Here is a 19556-nt window from a genome sequence, read left to right as displayed (position 1 = left end):
ACTGTAGAGCAGAGCAGTACTAGTGCCTGTGTCTGCAGCAAGGGAGAAGGAAGGCGAGTGCCAAGAGTCCTTATGTGTCAGCCTCGTGTTTGCCTTGTTCAGCAAAGAACAAGCAAACATTTCCATCTCTCCTTCTGATATCCTCAGACACTAAACACATGTACCAAAAATCCATTTATATTGCTCCATTAACCGTAGCCTTCTGATTCTAACCCCCACAGTCCCGGTTCCCACATGCCTGGGGTCTTCCTGTTTTCATTTCACTATGGGAAACATCTTTGCTCATCATGCTTTGAGTGTTCCTCATTGGGAAATCACTCCCTGAAATTTCAACCCAAAACTCAGATTTCAAGTTCAAGTTTAAGAAACTCTTTCAGGCTAAACCACCTGGCATGTTTGATAAGGTCTCTTTCTGCAAACACATAAACATGCGCCATCATGCCTGTATCGATCTACAAGTTAATATACATAGGCATGGCGCCATGATCTGTAGAAATCACTCACTTTTACTATGTCTCTCACTTTGAGGTTTTTCTGGTTTATGGAAACGCTCTTCTCTGACTTTTCAAGTGCAAGAGTATATTAGTTAACTATTTCTTTTGTGTCATTTATGTGAGTGTGCTGAGAAGCACACAGATTTTATTTTACGTTGTCTGTCATTTCCAACAGAACACCCACTTTAGATGCCACGTCACTATTAACCTCCTGAAATAAAGTATACTTGTGTATTATCAAAAATGTCTTCTTTTCCCAATGAGAAGTCTCCAGCAACCCCCTCTTCCATGAGACGACACTTGCCGTTCTGTTCAAACACTTCCTTGCGTTAGTTGCGGCAGATCATAAGATGCACTTAAGTAAGTGGAGCTCTTGAGCCTCCATAATGAACGTCAGGTTCTGAGAGGAATTACAGCAAAGGAAATTCCCAGCTTGCTGTACTGGGGCCTTGCCACTGCTTTGTGATAGGAACATTATTGTCCTGGCTCCGTTGTTGATTCTGCTTGCGTGATTTGAATCCTCATATAATGGTGCTGGTGACGTAGTAAAATGGACTCTAGATAGTGCTGCAAACACCTAAACCATGCTTAGTCTTTCATAGATGAAAGGTAGTAAAGTGTTTCCGTTGCAGCCCCTGTTTGAGTTCCATTAAACACCAGAAATACAGGGGGTGCTTGCGCAAGGCCGCCTCGCCCAATTATTTCACACAGAATGAAACCCCTCTGCTTGGGATTCCTCCGAAGGAGGACGAATACCATCAAATTCTTCAATGGATTCCTAAACACATGTTTTCATTTGCCTCCCACAGATAATGCAAAAGTGTACGGGAACCCCGCGGAGTACGGCGAGTGATTTCCTGTTCTGCCTTTACCTGACGATGCTTTTCTAAGGATTTACGCCCTGAGTAGGAGCCACCAGTTCACTAAGTAGCCACCTCGTGGCTCCGCGTTATTCCAACTGTGCGAGCAACAGCTGCGGAGGAGAGAGACGCATATCAACGCACAGCTTATGGAGCTCAATATGTTACTTCTGTTTATTCAAAAGACCACCTGTGTTTCTGGGGGAAATTGGAGATGTTCCAAAACAGAATGAAGATGCAGCAGACAGCCATGGAACCTTCAGAGCCGCAAGCAGGGGCATCACTGCTTTAGGTTAAACACACCGTGACAGCCCCGTGGGAAACGGCTCCCAGAATCCACCGCACCAGCGTTTTGGGTTAGATTCTTAATTAACAATAGATAGCTAAAGCATCCAGCTCTTGCTCCTTACTTGTGAAGGGGTGCGGCATCACAGCCATTACGGGGAGGGGAGCGTTATACTGGAAATGGAAACTACACTGGGAGGTGAAAAGACGTGACCCCGGGCGTGTATTTCCTTTTGAACCTGTATTTTTCTGGGTTGAAGTTTTTTATATCTGTGGTGGGACTTTTATTAACTGTTAATAGGTACCATGTTCTGTTTTCTCACTCTGTCTCCTCCAGGTTACTAAGGGAAACTGAGTCACTTCAGAGCTTCTTGGGACTTCTTGTCCATGAACAACTTTACAGACATCACTGTGGTAGCTTCTGAGAATGCTGGAAAGCAAGGTGGAATAATCCATGAGCAGACTGACTGAGTGAATGGACCAGTTATGCCCAGGATGGCCTTGAATTTGAGAGTTACGAGGCCATAATGATGTCAGGTTGCTCTGTTCGAACAGTATCGGGGATTTAGGAGGGAGTGTGGGAAGTTTTCTAACTCCTTATGCTCCCATGAATGCTCATTGCAGTGGGGGGGGGGCACCCCTTCAAAGCCTTGTCATCTACCCTAGGCCAGGCTTCTATGTGACTTTCCCCAACATGTTTCATTACATATCCTCTGAGTGTGTGCTAGGGTCCCACAAGCAAGTGCAGATTAGTCACACTAGCCAAACAACCATCCCTTTGAGATCAGGTTGATCTTGACTTAACATTTGATTTTTTTGGGGGGGTGCACAGAGTCTTACTATCCAGCCCAGGATGGCCTTGAACACATAATCCTCTGTGCGTCAGCTGCTACAGTATTGGGATTCTAGGCACAGAGCATCATCACATACTGGCATAGGAGTTGCCTTTTCTAGATACCTTAATCTCACACTCTCCTTCCTCATTTCCCAAGCCTTGGTTTAAAATCAGAGACTTATGAGAAGCCAAAGTTTTCAGTATGATGCATGCGCTGTGTTCTATAATTTCCCCATACCTCTACATGCTTCTGTGATTCTCAAACAGTTCATCAACAGTTTTTCTAAATATAAATCTGAATAAAGAAGCAGGGTAGGAAACATTAGATAGAATTTTTTTTTGTCCAGAAATCTAGACTATTCCTTTGACCAAAGCCAGTGAAAGACGACGGCGATAGAGCCTAGGCTCAGTGATATTTTATGGTGGAGAGTAGAGAAAAAAAAAAAGATACAGGGGATTAACATGTAATATAGAGAAACTGCCGGGGGAAGTGTGGTTACAGGAGACAGGGTACTATGCACACCCAGTTTGTCTGTCCTCTCTCTCACTCTGCCTGTACGTCTAATGTGAGGTTTTGACATCATCTGCCACACAATGTGTATTTGTGTGGATGGCGTCCTTGGCCCGTACAGCTGAGCACGCTACTCATGGCTAGTTAATTGGTGGTAGAGAAGAAATGTTCGGACCTGCCTGTTTGAAATTTCCCAACTGCTCCTCACCCAGCTGGTCTACCTGAAAGTGGGTTTAGGAGCCAAGATCTGGTGCGAGAAGGTCACAGTGGTTATGACAACTTGCCAGTGAAATGCTCTGAGTCTATGCCTCTGGAAACAAAATCCCCTCTGTTATTCCCCCACCTCCATCCTTGCTGGTGTAACTGTGGACTGTTAAAAAAAAGCAAAACAAACAGACAAAAACAGCCAACCAACCCCCTGCCTCAGAGTCTGTTTTTTGTTTTGTTTTATTTCTCTCTGGTCTGTATTCTTCCTTAGGAAAACAAAAATCAAAAGCATGTTTTTCTCTACTTTAAACCAAAATTATTTGAACAACATTTATCAAAGGTAGTAGAGGAATCAACATCCTCATGGGTGTGTAGCAGAGTGTGAGACATGTCAGGTTTGGGTCCCTAAATCAGGCCAACTGGATCAGAAACTGTGTGGTGGGAGTCAGAGGTCTACGTGTAAATAAATTCTGCTGGGTTTCATGAACTGAGTTTGAGGCATGTGTGTGGACTATAGGAAATGAGCTTTTGTGTTTGAGCCCATTCAAGTGTATTTGGCTGGATGGTCTCAGAGAAGAGAGGTTAAAAGAAAAGCAGGGCCAATGGAAGGGAAAGCTTGTATTCTCCAGACTTGGTAATGATGGACTTTGCACTTGGAGAACAGAGCCCATTCCATAAGATGCTGTTGTGGACAGCAGACCTCATTACCTGGAGAAAATAGCTTTTCCAGGTTAGACTATAGCCCCAGCACCTCCCAAATCCACCCAGGTTACATCATTTGTTTCTTAAAGTCACTTCTCCGTAGTCAAACCTACTAAGCATTACTCTGTACATTTAGTCCACCCAGGTTCCTGTGTCTGGATGGGAGATTGGCTTTGAGATGTCAGCCATGTTATGGGAAGACAGAGGAGCAATTATGTTTCCTTTCCTTAAATGATATTTTATTTCATTCCACAAGAGGAAGGCTTTTATTTTTTTAAAAGTTGTGCTTTCAAGGAGTTACAGGAGCATGACGTCTGGGTGAGAGCTATGGCCCTAATGGGCTACGGGCCAACGTTCACCTTTGCTTCAAATGCATCATTGATGCCAAAATTATGAGTATGCATAGTTATGAGTGTGGAAGGAAGAGAGAAAAAAGAGGGAGAGGAGGGAGAGGGGAGGAAAGGGCGGAGAGACAAAGAGGAAGGATACACATCAAGATTCGCACAACATCAATTTTCTTATCAGCCTAGAACACCAAAGTATTCTGCAGAAAGGACTTCCTGCACAGCCATTTATCTTCCACGTGATGGCTGGCCAAATCCCTGAGTCCAGGATGCATGGCTTCACTTGGGCCTATGCCCTCTTCGGAGGAGGCTCACCTGTGTACTTTGAGATCACGGTGGTTTGGAGATCTCCTTGGCTCCATGCATAGAGACCAGTCCTTTTCCCGTATTGATCTTTTGGGCTGTGATTTCTGAGTCACTCAGACTCATACTTGACTGTACTAGACTGTGAATGGCTGTATCATTATGTGATTCTTATCTCCTAACATCAAGATTCCTTCTGTTTCATATCATCTCCCTACTTATGCCAAAAGTCAGCCTATTGCATTTTTACCCCTTACAGAATCTTGCATTTGTGATTGTGAGCGGTTGCAGAGAGGGAAACCAGTTTCAAGTGGGTGGCCAAAGTGACCAGATCTATAGAGAGCCACCATAAAGCTCCAGACTGCGTGGATGCCCATGTATGCTGCTGAGTGCCAAGGTGACAGAGGTCTTTAAAAAAAAAAGGATGAGATGAGATTCAGCAGAGCATTTTAATGCAGCTTACCTCACTCATCCTCAATTACTAGGGCTATGTTCACTACTGCTTTTAAAAATGTGCATGCAAATGCGTCATTAGTCCATAATTAATGCGGCTCGTCCCTGGGAGCTCTGCAGCAGTCTCTGGGTGACATGAAGGACGCTGTCTGTGTAGGCTGTCCTACACTCTCATTCGTCCTAATCACTGGGCCTTATGTAGACTCCTGTTCTCTGCCACACTTCACGCTCTCTTTTGAAGGAACAGGCAATGAGGTGAGATCAAAAGGCATCCTGGCTCTCCCAAACAGGTCAGGACAACTGTTCAGAGACCATCTCCTATTTGTCTTTGAGCCCATGAGATGTCTAACAAAGTGCCTTCCCGTGTAGAATTGCATCAGAGCTTTAGTCCGTTTGGGGGAGAAAAGTGTCCAACCACAAACAAAGGCTCAAAGTTGTTAGCATATGATTTTGCATGTGATTTGCATGTTAATGGTCCAATGTCAAAACATACAGTCATCTACCTGTCCCCTTTCCTTCCCCTCCATTGTCAAGATGAGCTGATTGGTCTTATTAAAATTAACTCTTCAGCCTCTCCCAGCCTCCACTGCAACAAGATGAAAAGCTGCTAACAATGGCAAGAGATGTGCATTGTTCCCCGTCTGTGGAGCACCTCTCGTGTTGGAGAAGCTAATGGGAAAGAGTCAGTTGTGTGGAACTGCCAGTTTATAAGATGATAGATTGCTAGTTGTTAATCTTGCTCTCCAAGCCCAGCGAATATTGCCAGTGTTGAATTCTTGAAAAGTAAAAAAAAAAAAAAAAAATTGAATAGTAGGTCAAGTGTCGATTCCAAATGGATTCATTTTAAAATTAAAAAGAAAAAAAAAAAGTCTGTGTTCACACACAAGAGCCACTCATGTTTCTATAGGATTAAGTATTTCAGGTGCCTAAGAATAAAAGAGAAGCTAAATGAAGCACATATCAAGTAGAGCCCTTTAATGAGGGACATATTTGTCCTAGGATGGTATTCCTGATGTCATTTTGATGGCTGGAATGAAGATTTGTTAGAGGAAGACGTTTTCCCCAAATTAATAGCAGAAGCAGGATGCATCTGGAAATACTTGCTAATAAGGGTGAAATACTTGATTTCTGAGTCCAATTAATTCAGAAGTGACTCTAGGTCTCCAGCCCTATTAAATCTCTCTCTCTCTCCCTCTCCCTCTCCCTCTCCCTCTCCCTCTCCCTCTCCCTCTCCCTCTCCCTCTCCCTCTCCCTCTCCCTCTCCCTCTCCCTCTCCCTCTCCCTCTTCCTCTCCCTGTCCCTCCCCCCCTCTCTCTCTCTTTCTCTCTCTCTCTCTCTCTCTCACACACACACACACTCCCTTCCTTAGTGATCTGAAGAATTGTGCCAGAGATAATGGTAAGCTCTGTGTGCTGTCACTCAGAGCTTTAAAGTCCTTGCTAACTGTAGGCATTATGCATATGCAGGGATTCAAAGGGACATAGTGGAAACCTTGTCCTCAACCCAGTTACGATTTAGCTGGGGACATAAGTCAGCATCACATGGAAGAATAGCTAAAACTCTACAATGCATAAATCTACCAGACACAGAGGAGCTATGAGTCAGAAAGCATTCTTCAGAAATCCCAGGCCGGGAGTGCACTATCAGCCATTTGTCCACTTACTCGGCTGATACTTTCTGTGGGCTTCTGTCGGTGTAAGCAGAGAGATGCAAGGCCATTCTGGTTGGCTCCTGCCTCAGTACCCAGTAGCTAATACATTCTTTGACTTGCATAGCACAGGAGAGTCACAGGTGAAAACATTTTTGATGTCATTTCTTTTTAATTAAGAGATATGAGAAAGAAATGAATTTTAAAGCTCCCATAGAAACTGAGTAGCTAAGGCTAGACGTGAGCTATGGCTTTCTGTTGATATATACACCAAGTATCTGGAGAAATTGGTAAAGAAGAGATCGTGCAAGCTCTTATAGACTAGGCTAGGATTTTGGATAATGACCACGTGTGAATTCTGAGACTTCAGAGACGTTACCAGCCAACCCAGCCTGTGGCTGTATGAAGTTAGACCAAGATAAAGAAATGGTTGACAATAGGTTAACTTTGACCCCAGTCACAGTACAATACACCAGTTCAGTCCAACATTTTGTGGTAGAGCTGAACTTCAAGGCTAGAGGTTACCAAAGAAACAGGAGTGGGTGGTGGTGAACAAAGATGTTGAGCAATACCTGACAAAATGGATGACAGTTGGGTATGGGACTAAGGAAAAAGGGAAAGGCAAAGTTGGTATCTAAATTTTGTTCATGAGGAATTGGGAATGAATGGCAGCTTGGCCTGTCCCACAAAAGAAACAGGGATAAGAAGTAGATGTCTTTCTTAAAGGATGTGGCATGTCTACACTTGAACAAGCTGAGAGATTGTTGCCATGTTAAATAATAACACAGATGTGGATTTGAGAGGGTTTTCAAAGGTGTCACCATTTGCATTGGGAATCTCTCTATAACGGGCTTGAAGGGGACTGTGAACAGTGACTGGGTCTAAGCCTTGTATTCTTAAATGGGCTGCATAGTCACAATGCCTATCTTTGTGTAACAATATTAATTTCAAATTTTGTATCAGTATAAGAAATTTATACCAATGAAAACTTTAAATCTGCATCAGTCTATAAATTCTGTACAATGTAAAATTAAAACTTCAATTTGTATCAATTATAAAGGTTTCTACCAGTGTAAGATTGTGGCTATACAAAGTTTGGTTTAAGAATACATTTAGCAGCCGGGTGTGGTGGCGCACGCCTTTAATCCTAGCACTCAGGAAGCAGAGGCAGTCAGATTTCTGAGTTCGAAGCCAGCCCGGTCTACAAAGTGAGTTCCAGGACAGCCAGGGCTATACAGAGAAACCCTGTCTCAAAAAAAACAAAAAAAAAAAAAAACAAAAAAAAAACCAAAAACAAACAAACAAACAAAAAATTTAGCAATCCATCCCATTTATTTCCTCCCTGTTCAAAATTATGACCATTTCCAAATTATCCCTTAAAATGACAACCTATCTATAATGTATAAAATAACCATAACCAGATCCCCAAACCCAAGGGACCAGGCTGACAACTCTCTACAACTTCTTCCTGCTGAATAGGGGAAAGGAAAAATTTTTTAAAGGAGCAGGGAGGGATAGGAAAGTTAGAGAAATTGGTTATACTTAAGAAATCTAGCTTTAGCATCAGTTATCCAGTCACCGGATGCTTAGAAGGCTCAGGGCTTGACTGAAGTTTTGACTGGATCTGTCTGAAAGGCTGGATGAATGGAGCCATTGGGAATCAGCAGCAATTTCTAAAACTGTTCTGGAAGCGAGTCTCTGGACAGCATCAGGAAGCAGGGGGCTGGAATAGCAGGTCACCTCAGTGTCCCCACCAATGAATCTCATCACAGCTGCAAATTCTGAAACATGACTAGTACAACCAAAATTTTAGTGCTATTAAGATATTCATATGGGTTGTGCAAGATGCACTGATCAGTTAAGGATGAATTTTTGTTCCTTACTTGAGCAGGTGAAAGACAACTATCCTTTTATGAGTTAATTTGATCAATAACCAATTGTAACAAGACTTTTTTTTTTTTTTTTTGGTTTTTCGAGACAGGGCTTCTCTGTGTAGCCCTGGCTGTCCTGGAACTCACTTTGTAGACCAGGCTGGTCTCAAACTCAGAAATCCACCTGCCTCTGCCTCCCGAGTGCTGGGATTAAAGGCGTTCAGCACCACGCCTGGCTGGGACATGAAGAATCTTAAGGATTATTTTTTAATTGTAGCTGAAGTTTTAGCTAGAGACATTTGTTATATCTAAGCCACTTATAAGACTATTTCCATGTGGAAGAAACAGCAAATCAAGTTACCTGTCCTGTTTGAATATTTTGAATTTTTTTCTGTAGCCAAGATCTTTAGAGGGTCTTCCCCTGTCAAATATGATCCATATCACTCTGGAAGGGATCCAAAGCCTTTTCTCCTTTTCTGTCAAAACAACAACAACAACAACAACAACAACAACAACAACAACAACAATACAGAGCCTCTCCCAAAACAGTATATCTTTGGTCCAGTAACCGGAAATCATTAAAGGTATATATTGGATTAATTTAATAGCTTGACCTCTCTCCCAGAGGAATTTTAATATAACCACCAAACTCATAACCACATGCAATTTGATAATTAAAACAATTTGAGGCAATTAAAAAATCTAAACAAATATTATTATCTGTTGAGATAGTGTTTCCCTACCATCTCCTGCCCTGACCTATATGAGATCAAGGCCTAAGTTATTTATTCATCTGTATACTTACATTCTCCTTTCTATGGAGATTAATCTATCTGTTGGTATATATGTCCCACTTCTCTTTATATAACTTGAATTAATGTAAGTTTCTACTATCTGTCTGGGATAAGGGTTTTCCACTTATCCTCTGCTCTTTGACCTATAATTTAAAATCAAAAGCCTCAATTATTTATTCATCTATGTATTTAACTTTTATCAAATTCCCTTCTACTTACTGTATAAACCTATTTCCCAGATCTAAATTGGTCATAACAGGCTGAACAATCCCAGAATTCCCATGTAGACCACGTTCAAAAGAATTCCAGTATTTCCCCTGGTTTTAAAGCATTTATTTTTCATTCAATCTCCCTTCTATCTGTGTGACTTTGTTTCCTACATTGAGATCAAAGGCCTGTATTTCTTTATTCCATGTATACTTAAAACCACGTAAGCTATTATGATTATACCCCCTTCTATTCTTAAAAACAATTAAATCAAATTTCATTCATCTCTATTCTTCATCTGGTTTCCAGAGGCAGGCAGCTTCTACTGTTTGTCTCTCTTGGACTTCTGAGCAGCCTGTCTCTTTGCACAGCAGGGGCTCCCAGTGCCTCTGAGCCCAAACTGTTTGTATAGTCCCAAACTGCTGGAAGAAATTCCCAAGTGGCTCAGGCAAAATCTGTAGCCTGCTAAGAAGCCAATTATCCCCCACTCCTAATCTTACATCACAACATGTGTATGTGTATATTCCATCTGAGAATCTCTAAGTAATTTTTAATGGTGAGTTCTTGCCTACCATGTTGCGTGCCATCTGTTGTGGTGAATAGTTAGTCTGCTTGGCCAAGGGTTCTGTATTAACGAATGAAAGACATCCACATGTAGCATTATTTTTAATCTGCCTTACTAGCTCAACGGTTGGGCACTTCCAAACCTCTCCACAGCTAGCACACACTCACCTCTGGTATTCCTGAGTTAATACTTTCTAAATCTATATTTGATCTCTGTTACCCCAGACCTAATTGGGGGAGTGGCCCCTGGAGTCCCTTTTCCAGACTCTTACATATCAGTGCGCTTTTAAGTCTGATCCCTCTGATTCCCCATCATGGTGATTCTGTCATGGTGGGATCCCTTCTCCTTCTCTCCTGCACTTCTTGTGCAGGAATCCTAAAAGTCCCATCTCTTTCACTCTGCCCAGCCATTAGCCATTAGCTCTTTATTGATCAATCAAAAACCAACTGGGGGCCCTCAGCATCTGGACATGCAGATTCCTATGTGATTTTGGGGGCCAAATCAAGACAAAGCATTAGAACCAATCCCCAACAAATGATGGTCATGGTGAGAACAGCCATGCTTTCTGGTCAGTAAATATTGTCTTTTGGGTTGATACTCAACCTAAATGTGCCATCTTAGCCTGGACTATATTTCTGCCCCACAAATATGAGTCCAAACAAAGAATCTCCACAAGAAAAACTATCTATCTTAAGTCCTTCTAGGCTCACCTCTGGGCAAACACCAAGAAACACTAATTCGAGAACCAGAAAGTTTTCTCTCATATTAGGATCCTAGATCTTAGTTTTTGTGTATATGTGTGGTGTGGTTGAGTATTGGTCATAAAACTAGAAAGGGGACAATAAGAGAAGGAAAGGAAGTCTTAAGGAAGTGTAGAGGGATAAGAGAGAGAGGTGATAGAATATATGTGACATATTGGTGGAAAGCAAGGGCACTACTGAGGAGAGAGAGGGAACAGGGGGTGGGAAGGAGAGGAGTCTGGAGGAGGAAAAGAGAAAGATGAATGACTATGCCAGTTGAGCATTCATCATTCTGTATGCTAGCATAAAGCCAAGCAAAGGCAGAAAGAACAGAATGCCATAGTGCTCACAGGGAACAATGACAAGGTGGCCAGCAGACTGTCTCCAAGAAGACTCCAGTCAAGTGCGTGGTAATAGAAATGATTTTGAGTTTAAGGACTATCTCAGTCACTATTACTGCTATGACGAGGTGCCATGACCAAGGCAACTTCTAAAAGGAAACATTTTCCCGGAGGCTTGCTTACAGTTTCAGAGGTTTATTCTATTACCACTGTGGTAGGAATTGGATAGGTATTATGCTGGGGCAGTAGTTGAGAGGTACATCCTGATCTTCAGGCAGACTGAAAGACACTGGTCTGGTGTGGGCTCCTGAAATCTCAAATCTCACCTCAGTGACCCATTTCCTCTCACAAGTTCATGCTGCAGTTGGAGAACTTAGAAGCAGACACTGTGACCCGTGCATGGCTCCTCATACGTGATGCTATTAAGAGGTATTTTCCTTAGGAGTTGACTAAGTCACGAGTGTAGAGTCTTCATTGAAGGAGTTTAATGGGTCTATCCATGATCTAGTAGGAACTAACCAGTCCCCTTCTATTGCTTCTCCTTCATGAGGATTCCAAGCTTCTTTCCTCTGAGGACCCAATACCAAGGCACTAACTTGGAAACAAAGGCGGTGCTCTCACCAGACTTTGAACCTGATAATGGGTGCCTTTATTTTGGATTTTTCCAACCTGCTGAGGTACATGAGATAAATATCTCTTGTTTATAAGCTATCTATCCTATGCTATTTGGCTAAAATAGCACCAATAGATGAAACTACTAGGTGCCACTTGTTTGGGAATTGTGGGAAGAAAAGAAAGAGTTCAAACAGCTGAAGCAGTCATAGGCAGCCTTGAGCTAACTGATTTCTGTTTAGGTACTTTCTCTAGGGAGCCCCATAACACCATCTCAAATATTTAGCTATTTTGGATGTTTGTTTGCTATAACATATACTGAGAGAAGAGACATATATTGTAATCAGAGGTGGCAGTAGCATTGGCGAAAACTATCACTATAAATCAAAGGCAAAGAAGATGGGGAAAGGAAGATGACTCATGGAAAAGATGCTTGCTGTTCTGCTTGATGCCTTGAGTTTGAGTCTCAGGATCTATGTAGCCACAAGGACAGAACTGGCCCTTGTCCTATTAAATCCACGTGAACTCCTCTTTCCTATGTGATTTGAACAAATAAATTTAAAATTTTAAGATTGAAAAAAAAAACATTCATATGTGTATAGGATAACCAACTTCAGTCTGGACTCATTGGATTTCTTTAGACCTGGGTAAGGTATAGGAACCCAACCGTTACATTTATTCATTTCATATCTGGAAAGACAAGATGAATTTCCTGGGTCTCAGTAAGTAAGACAGGGCTCAGGACTCAAGGCTCACTCTCCTCCTCTCCTTTGGTTCTAGCATCCTTTTGACATTGAACCTGGTCTCTACTGATTCAAGGCTACAGAACACTTTGTCCTCACATGCTCATTCTTCCTTCCGACAGTGTTTCTGCAGCTTTTCCTCCAGTCTTGTGCTAAATCTTTTCCTTCCCTTGTGATTTAAAACAGCAGTTTTTCGTGGGAACTTTCCCACTTAATAGCAATTTCTACTCCCACCGGCTTCTTAAAGCACAGTCTTCTGGTCCCATACTTAATTACATACCTGTCTGAATGCCTGGGTAGATTATGAATGCTTCTGTATAGAAATATCCCTTCTGTGCATTTGTTCTTCCAAGAGGACTTACTGGGTCCTTCCATTCAGCCCTTGTTTCTTCCTTTTACCATTTGGGATTGATTTGAATTATGTAGCTCTGGGTGACTAAAACGACATCTCTCTTTGCTTCTCCATCCTTGTATTGTTCTTCACCAACTTCCCACATAGGTCCACAGAACAGAAATAAAATGAACATCAGCAGTATAACAAGGAAGTAAGGAGGAATTGCGTGTATTTTAATGAACTGAGGATGGAAGATAAAGTCTGGTCAGAAGGGATTTCCTGTAGACAGAAGCCTTACCTGGAGCTAAGAAACATCCCAGAAATAGACACTCTGGAGTAGCAAGGCTTTTTCTTGCAGAGAACAAATTTCATTGACTCTTCCATAGGATACAACGGGAAGGCAAAGGCAGGTGGATCCCTGGGGCTTGGTGGCAAACTAGCTCAGCCTACTTACCTACATACCACGCTCCAGTCAATTTGAGACCTGTCTCAAAATAGTTGATGGACAGCAGCCAAGGAATGTCAGCTAAGGAGGTGACATGCATAGACACATAAGTGTACACATAGCTACATGCACATATGCCTATTCATACTAGTGCCTGTCCCCACACATTACAGATGGAAAGAAATAGGAGCCATTGATGAGGGGCTCATTATAAAGCAAAGACAGGCTGACATAGAGGACATCAAGCATCTGACAGCTTTACTATAACATACACTCAGCCTCATGTAATAATTCCAGGTCTCTAATTTTGGGTCCCAACAAATTTGTTGTGTACAGTGAACAGGTATGAGTCACAGCAAGGGGCTCTTTGTAAAATTCTGCCCAATTAATTCGCAACCACGCTTCCTGAGTCTTTCACTGAATGAGTTCGAGATCTTTAAAATGTAACTAGATTACATTCATAGTCTCATTTCCTTTGATTTCTAGATTTAAGAGCTGCTAGCTGGCACACACAATATGCACATATCACCATACCATACTCCATAAACATCCAATTGCTAGGCACTGATGCAAATTTTTATGTGTCCCAACAAAAGTAATCCTATAGGTCAGTGGATCCCAATCTATGGGTAGCAAACCTTTGGGGGCTTAGGAATCCTTTCACAAGGGTCTTCTAAGACCATTGGAAAAATGCAGAAATATCTAGAAATTTCAAGAAATATCTAGAGCTAGCCCCTGCATCAGGTGATCTCAATCGCTCAGTCTCTTGGCCCGGCCAACTCACCTGCCCTGTGAGACCACATGGCTCCCACTGGGCCATCTTTCAGATGGGGGCCCCCCGAGTTTCTCTCGCCTTCACACAATGTTCCACACACCCCTGGTTAGTCATCTCAACACCTTATTACCTGGAAGAATCAAGACTCTAAATGCTCAATTAGATAATCAGATGTATATATCAATAATAACACAATTTACAAGATGCCAATGCAATAATTTAGAGCCGAATGATGATAAAGCTTTAACCCAAATATTCTAACCTTTTGATAACAACACAACAGCCTCCATTCTGGTTCTCCCTCTCCTCCTCAGACCTCTCTCTCTGTCTCCTCAACTTCTCACTCTACCTCCTTTCTCCTGTCCAATCACAAGCCTTCCACTGCCCTAATGTGATTTGTCAGGGAAAATCCTGCAACACTATAGGTCAGTGGATCCCAATCTATGGATGGGCAACCTTTGGGGGTTTAGTGATCCTTTCACAGGGGTCTCCTAAGACCATTGGAAATTGCAGATATTTACATTATGATTTGTAACAGTAGCAAGATTACAGTCATGGAGTAGCAATAAAAATAATTTTATAGCTAGAGGTCACCTCAACATGAGGAAGTGTATTAAAGGGTCACAGCGTTAGGAATGTTAGAACCACTGCTATAGGTGAATTGCCAAAGCAATCATGAACTTAAAATCCAGGTTCCAATTCAGAGACAAAGTAGCTATCTAAGTTTTTAAAAGATAAGAAAGACATGTTAAATGGTTAGTCTCATATCCTCTATTTAAATATTAAATTGTTTCATTAAAATATTCCAGTAGGGTTGGGTCACTTAGCTCGGGGTTTTTGAGGCTTGCCATGGAAGCAGGAGAACTCACATTTGACTGCTAAAACTCTTGCAAAGAGGCTGGGTCTGGTGGCACGGCCATGCTATCTCAGAGCTCCGGTTGCAGAATCAGGAGGATTTGGAGGAGGCTTGCTGGCCAGTTGGCTTGGACGATTGGCCAACGTCAGGTCAGTGAGTGACTATCTCCAAAAGAGGTGGACAGAATCTGAGGAATAGCACTTGAACTTGGCCTCTGATCTCCACTTGCACACAAATCCACATGTCTACACACACATAGACACACCCAAATGCACCCACACGAGGCACATATACAGACATTCTTTCTCACACACATGATAATCTAATGAATAAATTCCTACGTATGAAAGTTTGCCTTTTCTTTTAAGAGTGATAATAGACTGCATCATATTACTTTTAATTCAAAGAAAAAGGTATCTAATGTAAGACAGACATGTCAATAGCATATACATTATTTCAGCGCTATGCTGTCTCATTAAAATCCCCCTCCGTGTATGCTCACCATGTCATGATTCACCCTCGCCACAGTCACCCTCCCCCAACTCCCTCCAATACACAATACAGGGTGGTGGGTGAGGCACAGGCCAAAGGCCACCAGCGGGGCATCACCTCAACAGAGACACAAAGCCACACAAGAGCTCCTAGGATTTCAGTCCTTTCTCTTCATAGATTTTAGAACATGATGAGATGTCTCCACTAATGATGCCATTTTGAAAAGCCTGGGAATGGGAATCCTTCTAGAAGTAGACCCTCCAATCACTGAGGCTCCAATCCTTTGGTAGGATGGCCCCTTATACTAAAATGCCCCAGCGACATTTTCTTTGCATAACTACAAACGTCAAACAGAAAATCCGACTCTCAAAAGTATTCTTCTGCCCTTCCATCAAATGTTTATTCACACTTATTTTTCTGGACGGGTACGAATGTGAGCATGCGCTTGGAGGCAAGCAGCCCACTTCCGGGAGTTGGTTCTCTCCTTCCCATCTCACCCTTTTCAGCTGTTCTTTCTTTTCCTGGCCGTGCTTCACCTACCTTTTCCCACACCGTGTTGAGGCACAGGGTCTCTGGGAGCTTCCTCTCCTCTCTGCCTCCAGCCAGACACGCAGTGCGGGTTCTCCATCCTTGAAATCTGCCCACCAACTGAGCAACCCACGACTGGAATTTCTTCCCACCTCCAAGTTCACGTGCGCTTCTTCAGTAGTTGAGTAGGAGAGAAAGAGCAGGCACACACAGCATTTCGCATTCTCTGGATGGCACCACACAGTAATTCTGCTGTCTGAAAACTCTGTAATGTCAATAATTGATGCACTTGAGAAGTGGTAATTAAATTAGTTAATTATGCTGGTAAAATTACATGCAATTATGTGACTGCAGGGTATGTTTAGTAAATTAGGCTTTCCCATACTCGCTACATATTGTGGTGCCAATTTTGTTCCTTGATGATTACGTGGCTTTTGATACTTCTTAATTGATTTAATACCTGGATCTTCATTAGCCCTTGATTGCTATGCTACGTATGTCTGACATTTTTTTTTTCTCTCTGATATTTTACTGAGATCGTACATCAGGGAAAACATACGTATATATTTGTGGATGATGCATAGATATACGTGACTTGACACACACTCAAAAAGAAAAAAAAAAACCCACCTCTCCCACTGCTGCCCTCCTCCCATTTAATTGTGATTGTTGAGTAATTCTGTGTGTTGACTCAAATAAAATCCAAGGCTGTAAGTCTTTTTGGACTCTTTTAGAGAGAAAAAAAATGGTATGTTTATTTTACTTCTGAAATAGCAGTATGAACAGTACCAGGCAGTAACAGAAAGAAAGCGCACTTTGATAATTTTAGGAGCACATTATCCTTTTGCTCCTGAAAAAGAAAAAGGCTGTAATCTTCAAATAAGACCCTTATCAATGGGATGTTAACTCAAATGTTATAAATAATAGAAAAGGAAAAGCTAACATTTGATCCTAAGAGGATTTTTAGTCTGCTGAAGACTTCCCATGTGCATTGGTAAGTCTCCTTGGTGGAAGGACTGGTGGAGAAACCATTAGTGCTGTGGGTGGAGATTGTGGATGGAACATCTTGGTTCAAGATTTTTGAGTCACTGGGAGTTGGAAGGAAGCCTGAGAACTTCTTGATCTACTGGCTTCCTGGGCCAGACGTGGAATGGCGATCCCAGTGGATGCCTTGTAAAGAAAAGCAATGACCAAGTTAGGTACCGCGTTTAGAACTTTTGTATTCCTGGCCACTGGCAATTACCTTTTCTTTTGTCCCCCTTTTCTCTTAGGTCCTCACCCTTAACTTCTATGTGGCCCTTTTGCACACTGGTACTGGGCATGTTTTCAAAAGGGTGCCACCCTTAGGCAGAGTGTCAGGAAGTGGCTTGGGTTACTCAGGAGAGTGCACAGCAGTTGTGGCATCTGCAGGACAGACCTTAGGGACCTCATGTCGTCTCCTTTGTTTCTTGACAAGCTGGTGCGGTACTCAACACCTGCCTTCTCTTCCATGTTTAATCCTCTCCTTACTGTGAACAGTGAGGCATGCCAGTGTGGAGGGATTTTTCTAGTGAAGAGCATCGTCTTAGCAGATTTGGAGGGGCGGGCAAGGCTGGCCAGGGTTCAGAGCTTCATCCTTCTTCTCGCCTGAAAGATGGACAGACAGACTCCCTACAACCATTCAGCACAACACCTCTTGTGCTGCCATGATACCACGATGCAAACTGCATCTCTGAAATGGGTGAACTTCCGCTTGTCCAACGTTCCTTGCATGTGAAACAAAGCCTTGCCTTTTGTCTGTTGAGTAAAGAGAAGTTCTGATGGAAGTAAATAATAATTCTCACCCTTGATTTCTGCAGGACCAACCGCTTTTCCCGTGCTTCCTGTTTTGATTCCTGTTGCCTCTTAAAAAACAACAACAACAACAACAACAACAACAACAACAACAACAACAGCAAAATTCGCTCTGATAATCAAATAACCCTTCCCCATTTTATAGACTTTTAAAAAATGTAACCTACAAAAGTTTTTCCAATATTGAAATAGCAAACAGCTTTGAGATTCATCTGACCTGGTAGGGAAGATCTGTGACTTATGGCTCTGGTGCTGTGTGAATTTACATCCAGCACAAAGCCTGTCTTTGAGCATCTTGTCTTGAGAGAGTGTTATAAAAGTTCTATAGCTCCAGCTATAGAAATAACTTTTCTCAAAAAAAAAAAAAAAGTAAAAATAGCATCTCCATATGGTCTAGCCAAACCACTCTGGGGTATACACACCTGAAGACATCAAAGTCACCACACACCAGAGACATTTGCAAACAACACAGCTGCTTCCCCTGGCACTGTTCAGTAGCCATGTCACGGAGTCAGCCTAGGGTCTCCCTGATAGATAAGTGATAAAAAAAGTGACAGATTTAAACATTGGAGTTGTAGTTGGCCGCAAAGGAGAATAAAATTATGCCTTTTGTGGAAAATGCATGGGACCGGAGAGCATCGTGTTAAGCAAAATGAGCTGGACTCTGGGAAAAACAAATTTCTCGGTTCTGTCATCTGTAGAATGTTGACAAAAAAAAAAAAAAAAAAAAAAAAAAAAAAAGAAAAGAAAAAGAAAGAAAGAATGAAAGAGAAAGAAAGAAAGAAAAGATGTGTATGAGAAACTGTTAGCAAAGAGGAATGGATTAAGGGAGGGAGAGGAGATAACAAAGTTAAAATGATCAAAGTACTCTCTCTCTCTCTCTCTCTCTCTCTCTGAATGAAAGTGTCAAAATTAAACCCACTATTTTGTACAATTATTATATACTCGTAAGAGCTGAACAGCAGACGAATCTTCCTTTGAGGTCTCCTTAGAAGTATTGGGCACATGTCTGTCACCTGGCAATCCCTCATGATGCTGGCGTACATCTCTGGTCTACCTACTTTGCTTAAGTGTATGAGGTCACATGTCCCCTAGTGGGCAGATACTGAGTTCCTGATGAAGACCCGCTGGCTGATTTGTGTTTCAGTCACTGACCTTTCACCGGGCGCCTGGCATCGGGTACATGAGTGGCTTGTGGTTGTTTGACGAGTGGACAGTGGACATTTCTGAAAAGCCAAACTTCTCACAGTCAGGGCCTGTCTGATCTCTGATGCCCAGGTTCTCTTGGTGGCACGCTTGTGTCTGTCCCTCACTGGAATTCTCCCACGTGTGTGTCCAGCACTCAGTTTTCCCCACACATTCTCGATATCTGAGTTCATTTTACTACTTTAAAGCCAATCAAAGGGAATATAAACGGAAAATCCTCTCAGTCGTTTGGGTGAAGGTTTTTGACCTAATACCTTCCAGTGGGCTTTTAGGCCACTGGATCTGCACGCTGCAAAGTTATACAACATCCACTGTCCTGCTATTCCAGTTTTAGATAAAAAAAAAAAAAATAGTTCGTCAAAGCACTTACCTCATTTGGAATCCTTCTTTGTGTGTGTCTTATCTCTTACTTGGATGGATTTTAACATTTCCCATTTTAATTAGCGTGGACAGGACCAAACAAGGGAAGTTTCTGTAAGTCTTACAGTAGGATAAGGACTGGGGAAAGAAGGGGGGCACTCACCTTGTTAAAAGGGGAACTGTGGGAAGGAGAGGGCCTCACTAGCAGTGGA

The 19556-nt window shown here is 42.3% G+C and overlaps 2 long non-coding RNA genes across 5 annotated transcripts in view; one reads left to right on the top strand and one right to left on the bottom strand.

Moving 5' to 3' along the window:
* Positions 1-3681, top strand: part of A330033J07Rik (RIKEN cDNA A330033J07 gene) — a 218393-nt gene extending 214712 nt beyond the window's left edge. Inside the window, exons 2-3 of the long non-coding RNA NR_102303.1 lie at positions 1304-1710; positions 1977-3681. This is a non-coding gene — a long non-coding RNA (RIKEN cDNA A330033J07 gene). The remainder of the gene's footprint in view (positions 1-1303; positions 1711-1976) is intronic.
* Positions 3682-4116: 435 nt separating this feature from the next.
* On the bottom strand, positions 4117-19556 carry Gm36101. Of its 4 annotated transcripts, XR_003950709.1 has the most exons (8): positions 19355-19556; positions 18934-19164; positions 17363-18305; positions 15958-16210; positions 14939-15086; positions 12796-13375; positions 8875-8989; positions 4117-5769 (listed from the first exon to the last, which is right to left on the bottom strand). It is a non-coding gene; the product is annotated as a predicted gene, 36101 (long non-coding RNA). The 4 variants fall into 4 exon arrangements; XR_873363.1 differs by having other exon boundaries at positions 14939-16210; XR_873365.1 differs by having other exon boundaries at positions 8875-13375.

The sequence above is a fragment of the Mus musculus genome, chromosome 13 (assembly GCF_000001635.26).
Source record: "Mus musculus strain C57BL/6J chromosome 13, GRCm38.p6 C57BL/6J".
Lineage (NCBI taxonomy): Eukaryota > Metazoa > Chordata > Mammalia > Rodentia > Muridae > Mus > Mus musculus.
Note: the sequence above shows the minus strand (reverse complement) of the source record. Positions and strands in the feature narration are given on the sequence as shown.